Below are 6,754 nucleotides of genomic sequence, written 5' to 3' on the forward strand. Positions count from 1 at the left end.
TGGGGTTTAGGGATTCGTTCGCCTAAATCATTCCGTGGGTTAGATTCAGAGGTTTTGGGATTCCATATTTTATCTATCTTCCATCTTCTGTTCGATTTTCAAGTCTTCCGTTTGCGTGGTGTTCGATTGATCGGCAAGGATCGTATCAACAAATGAATTTAGTAAGCTTGGGCCTATTTCACAAAAACTCCCTTGCTGTACTGTTTATGATGGCATGACAATTTACAGTTTTATGATGCATGTATTTTATATTTAGGCATACGTGCCCACTGAGTACTCTCGTACTCAGCCCTGCATATATTTCTAAATGTGCAGGTTGAGCAGTGGCTGATGGAGATGAAGTGAAGAGCGGAGCTTTTGTCATAGGTTAAATGAATGAACTCTTGGATACATCTCTCCATACATGTAATCAGATTATGTTATTCCGCTGCGTACTCTTAGGTTTATGTTCTTTCAGTTAAGCCAGTTTTATCTGAACCTACAAGTCTGTTCGAGTCTTGTGACTAAACATCAGGTGTATTATAAATTTTCCCTTCTTTAAACAAATTTTAGTTCGATCCTCTATTATTTGTTCATCCCCTTTCTATCGCCGTCGATAACTGTGTCCTTAGTTACGATTTCCTGGCTTAATTATCCTTAATAAAGTCCGGTCGTGACAGAAACTCCCTTTCTATCGCCGTTGATAACTGTGTCCCTTCGTCGCGGTTTCCCGACTTAGTTATCCTCAATTAAGTCGAGTAGGGTCCGTGACAAGAGGAGTCAAGGCGCCAGATGAGACAAGGCGCCAGAGGAGGCGAGGGGCCAGAAGAGTCAAGTCGCCAGAGGAGTCAAGGCGCCAGAGGAGCCGAGGCGCCAGAGGAGTCGAGGCGCCAGAGGAGTTGATACGATCCTTGCCGATCGATCGAACACAACGCACGCGGAAGACTGAACTTGAACGGAAAGGATGGAAATCCCAAAACCTCTGAATCTAACCCACGGAATGATTTAGGCGAACGGATCCCTAAACCCCAACGTGAAGTTGAAGCAGCAACTCGGGGATGCTGAATGACACCCGACGAGGGTCGGTTGACTCGCCGTTACGTCGATAATTGAATGCGTCTTGGAATAATCAAGAGGAATTCGGAATTCTCAAGAGAGAAATAAAACTCACAAGTTTATTGATAAAAGTAGGGTGAAAATTTCGTCCAACACAAAGCCTTATATATAGGCAAAGTAAAGACTAAACCTAACTTGACTAACAAGCAAAAGAAGCCCTAATTTCGAAATTCACAAGGCTGCCAAACAAGGCCCTTATTAATTCGAAAATAACAAAGCCCTTTAAACTAATGGGCTGCGAAAATAACAAGACTGAAATAAATAAATGAAGTCTTCAAAATAAATAAAATCTTCAAGCTTCGGCCCACTCGCACTTGATGATATTAATTAAACTTGGGCCGACTCCACCATCTCCAATGGGTCTCTTCATCAACTCTTGAGCACACACTTCTTGAACTAAGCTCATCAAGCTCTCCTTGAACTTCTTAGCTCGTGCTCTTGTAACCGGACCAACAGGAACATGCACCGGGTCTTGTACAAACGAACCTTGGGCTGCATCATTCCCCTCCTCTTGAAGAGGATTTGTCCTCAAATCCAAAGCATCACCTACATCAAAAAGACTCAAATCAGTCACATTAAAAGAAACACTCACATTATACTCACCTGGTAAGTCCAACTTGTAGGCATTGTCATTGATGCGCTCCAACACTTGAAATGGCCCGTCGCCTCTAGGAAGTAACTTGGATATCCGCTGCAAAGGAAACCTTTCCTTGCGCATGTGCAGCCATACCCAAACACCGGGCTCAAACACTACTTTGCGACGTCCTTGGTTGGCTCGCTCGGCATACTGCTTCGTGCGCCTCTCAATATTCATCCTTGCCTTCTCATGAATCTGCTTCACAAAATCAGCCTTTCTCTTGCCATCAAGGTTAGTATACTCATGCTCAGGTAATGGAGATAAATCCAATGGAGTCAAAGGATTAAATCCATACACAATCTCAAATGGCGAAAATTGAGTAGCAGAATGAACAGAACGATTATAAGCAAACTCAACATGAGGCAAACAATCTTCCCAAGACTTAATGTTCTTCTTGATAATAGCTCTAAGCAAAGTAGACAAAGTCCGATTCACTACCTTTGTTTGACCATCAGTTTGTGGATGACAAGTAGTAGAAAACAACAGTTTAGTACCCAACTTACACCACAAAGTCTTCCAAAAGTAGCTCAAGAACTTCGAATCCCTATCAGAAACAATAGTCCTAGGCATGCCATGCAATCTAACAATCTCTCTAAAGAATAGATCAGCTAAATGAGATGCATCATCAGATTTATGACATGGAATAAAATGTGCCATCTTAGAAAATCGATCAACAACCACAAAGATGGAATCTCGACCACGCTTAGTCCTAGGCAAACCTAACACAAAATCCATAGAAATATCAATCCAAGGTGCTGTAGGAATAGGCAATGGTATATACAATCCATGGGAACTCACTCTAGACTTAGTGATATGATCCATGCCATGGAGGCCCAAGTTACGTTGCATATGTGGGCTGATTTAATAGAGTCTTTTATTTTGTTTTATCTTATAATTTTCGTGGGTTATGTTAGGGTGGCTGAAATTAGGCCTTAGTTGAGTCAATTTTGAGTTTTATACCTTGTTTTGACTAAGGATATGTTTCCTTATTAGATTAGGAGTTATTTTCCATGTTTATTCTCCTAGTTTGGTTAGGTTTTCGCATACCTTATTTGTAGTCCTTATGATGGACGAAAATTAGGGCTTCTTTGCTTGGTAGTTAAGTTGTTTCCTTCTTAGATTAGGGTTAGTCTTTGCCTATATATAGGCCTTCTTATGTTGGACGAAAATAAGCCTACTTTTATCAATAAACTTGTGAGTTTTATTTCTCTCTTGAGAATTCCGAATTCCTCTTGATTATTCCAAGACGAATTCAATTATCGACGTAACGGCGAGTCAACCAAAATGTCCCCGAGTTGCTGCGTCAACTTCACGTTGGGGTTTAGGGATTCGCTCGCCTAAATCATTCCGTGGGTTAGATTCAGAGGTTTTGGGATTCCATCTTCTGTTCGTTTTTCAAGTCTTCCGTTCGCGTGGTGTTCGATTGATCGGCAAGGATCATATCACTTAGCTTGTTTACATGTAACACATCGACCACAAATTCTCTCAACATCACGTTTCATATGAGGCCAAAAGAAATGCTCATGCAGAACAGCTAAAGTCTTAGCAATGCCAAAATGTCCCATCAAACCCTCACCATGAGACTCAAGCAATAACAACTCACGTAAAGAACATTTAGGAACACATAACTTATTCTTCCTAAAAAGATAGTCATCATGCCTAAAATACTCTCCACGTGCAGCTCTCGCACATGCTAGATAAATCTCACCAAAGTCATCATCATGCTCATACAAACTCTTGATACACTCAAAACCAAGCAACTTAGCATCTAAGGTAGAGATCAAGGCATACCTCCGAGAAAGTGCGTCAGCCACAACATTCTCTTTACCTTGCTTGTATTTGATGACGTAGGGAAACGTCTCAATGAACTCCATCCACCTCGCATGCTGCTTGTTCAACTTGTGCTGCCCCTTCAAGTGTTTCAGCGACTCGTGATCCGTGTGAATGACGAACTCATTGGACCACAAGTAGTGCTGCCACGTTTGCAAAGCCCTCACCAATGCGTACAACTCCTTATCATACGTGGGATAACTCAACGTCGCCCCGTTGAGCTTCTCGCTGAAATACGCTATGGGTCGTCTCTCTTGCATTAACACTTCATCAATACCAACACCAGAAGCATCACATTCAATCTCAAAAGATTTGGAAAAATTAGGAAGAGATAATACCGGGCCGTGGGTCAATTTGTACTTCAATTGCTGAAACGCATCATCTTGCGCCTTGCCCCACTTAAACTCCACATTCTTCTTGATGACTTCCGTCAAAGGTGCTGCAACACTGCTAAAATGAGGCACGAATCGCTTGTAGAAGCTAGCAAGTCCATGAAAGCTTCGAACTGCTGCAACGTTCGTCGGCGTTGGCCACTTTTGGATAGCTCGTATCTTCTCCTCATCAACCTGTACACCCTGTGCACTAACAATAAAACCAAGAAACACAAGCTTGTCTGTACCGAAAATACACTTCTTAAGGTTAGCAAACAACTTTTCCTTGCAAAGCACATCCATAACAGACCTCAAATGTTCAACATGCTCATCATGATTCTGGCTATAAATGAGGATATCATCAAAGTAGACAACAACAAATCTACCAATGAAAGAACGCAAAACATGATTCATAAGACGCATGAACGTACTAGGCGCATTAGTCAAACCAAAAGGCATAACTAACCACTCATACAAACCAAGTTTTGTCTTAAAAGCAGATTTCCATTCATCACCTTCCTTAATCCTAATCTGATGGTATCCACTACGCAAATCGATCTTAGAAAAGACACAAGAACCATGCAACTTATCTAGCATATCATCTAAACGAGGGATAGGATGGCGATACTTTACCGTGATGTTATTGATGGCTCGGCAATCACAGCACATCCTCAAAGACGAGTCCTTCTTTGGTACAAGTAGAAACTTCCCCGAAAGGCTCTATACTACCCAAGGACTCCAGAAAACACAACGAGAAATAATCAAAAATCGAAAAAAAAAATGTACGCAGAAACGGCCCCAAAAGGCTCTATACGATGCCAGTGAACTGTAGGAACAAGATGCTGCAATAAAATTTTCGGAAATTCTATAGGTTCTGAAAAAAAAAGAAAAATCAAGAACCAAACGAAATTATGACGTATGGATTTATATGGATGTGTGTAAGTCGTATGATGATGGATGTATATAAGCGTGTATGTTTATGAGTAATTCAAACCACGCAGGTATCTTAATTCGAAAGATATTATGGTATTGAAATCCCAGCAGAACAAAATCAGACGCAGAAAAGCGGAACATAAAAACTTAGACGCAGAGAACCCTAAAACGCAGAAAACGGAAACCCTAAAATTCTACCCTTGACACAGAAACGAAAACGAAACCTAGATACGAAACGCGGCTCTGGTGCCAAATGATATGATCCTTGCCGATCAATCGAACACCACGCAAACGGAAGACTTGACAACGAAACGGAAGATGGAATCCCAAAACCTCTTAATCTAACCCACGGAATGATATAGGCGACTGAATGCCCTATACCCCAACGTGATGTTGACGCAGCAACTCGGGGACGCTGAATGACACCCGACGAGGGTTGGTTGACTCGCCGATACGTCGATAATTGAATTCGTCTTGGAATAATCAAGAAGAATTCGGAAATCTCAAGAGAGAAATAAAACTCACAAGTTTATTGATAAAAGTAGGCTAAATTTCGTCCAACACATAGGGAGCCTTATATAGGCAAAGGCTAAACCTAATCTAATAAGGAAACAACTTAAAAACAAGCCCTAATAAGCCAAACAAGGCCCTTACTACTAAAATCCGAAAATAACAAGGCCCTTTAAACTAATGGGCTGCGAAAATAACAATACTGAAATAAATAAATGAAGTCTTCAAAATAAATAAATTCTTCAAGCTTCGGCCCGCTCGCACTTGATGATATTAATTAAACTTGGGCCGACTCCACCATCTCCAATGGGTCTCTTCATCAACTCTTGAGCCCACACTTCTTGAACTAAGCTCATCAAGCTCTCCTTGAACTTCTTGGCTCGTGCTCTTGTAACCGGACCAACAGGAACATGCACCGGGTCTTGTACTAACGAACCTTGGGCTGCATCATCCGAGAAAGAGCGTCAGCCACAACATTCTCTTTACCTTGCTTGTATTTGATGACGTAGGGAAACGTCTCAATGAACTCCATCCACCTCGCATGCCGCTTGTTCAACTTGTGCTGCCCCTTCAAGTGTTTCAACGACTCATGATCCGTGTGAAAGACGAACTCATTGGGCCACAAGTAGTGCTGCCACGTTTGCAAAGCTCTCACCAATGCGTACAGCTCCTTATCATACGTGGGATAACTCAACGTCGCCCCGTTTAGCTTCTCGCTGAAGTACGCAATGAGTCGTCTCTCTTGCATCAACACTGCACCAATACCAACACCAGAAGAATCACATTCAATCTCAAAAGATTTGGAAAAATTAGGAAGAGATAATACCGGGGCGTGGGTCAATTTGTATTTCAACTGCTGAAATGCATCCTCTTGCGCCTTGCCCCACTTAAACTCCACATTCTTCTTGATGACTTCCGTCAAAGGTGTTGCAACACTGCTAAAATGAGGCACGAATCGCCTGTAGAAGCTAGCAAGTCCATGAAAACTTCGAACTGCTGCAACGTTCGTCGACGTTGGCCACTCTTGGATAGCTCGTATCTTCTCCTCATCAACCTGTACACCCTGTGCACTAACAACAAAACCAAGAAACACAAGCTTGTCCGTACCGAAAGTGCACTTCTTAAGGTTAGCAAACAACTTTTCCTTTCGAAGCACATCCATAACAGACCTCAAATGTTCAACATGCTCATCATGATTCTGGCTATAAATGAGGATATCATCAAAGTAGACAACAACAAATCTGCCAATGAAAGCACGCAAAACATGATTGATAAGACGCATGAACGTACTAGGCGCATTAGTCAAACCAAAAGGCATAACTAACCACTCATACAAACCAAGTTTTGTCTTAAAAGCAGTTTTCCATTCATCACCTTC

Source organism: Salvia miltiorrhiza, chromosome 6, assembly GCF_028751815.1.
Source record: "Salvia miltiorrhiza cultivar Shanhuang (shh) chromosome 6, IMPLAD_Smil_shh, whole genome shotgun sequence".
NCBI classification, from domain to species: Eukaryota; Viridiplantae; Streptophyta; class Magnoliopsida; order Lamiales; family Lamiaceae; genus Salvia; species Salvia miltiorrhiza.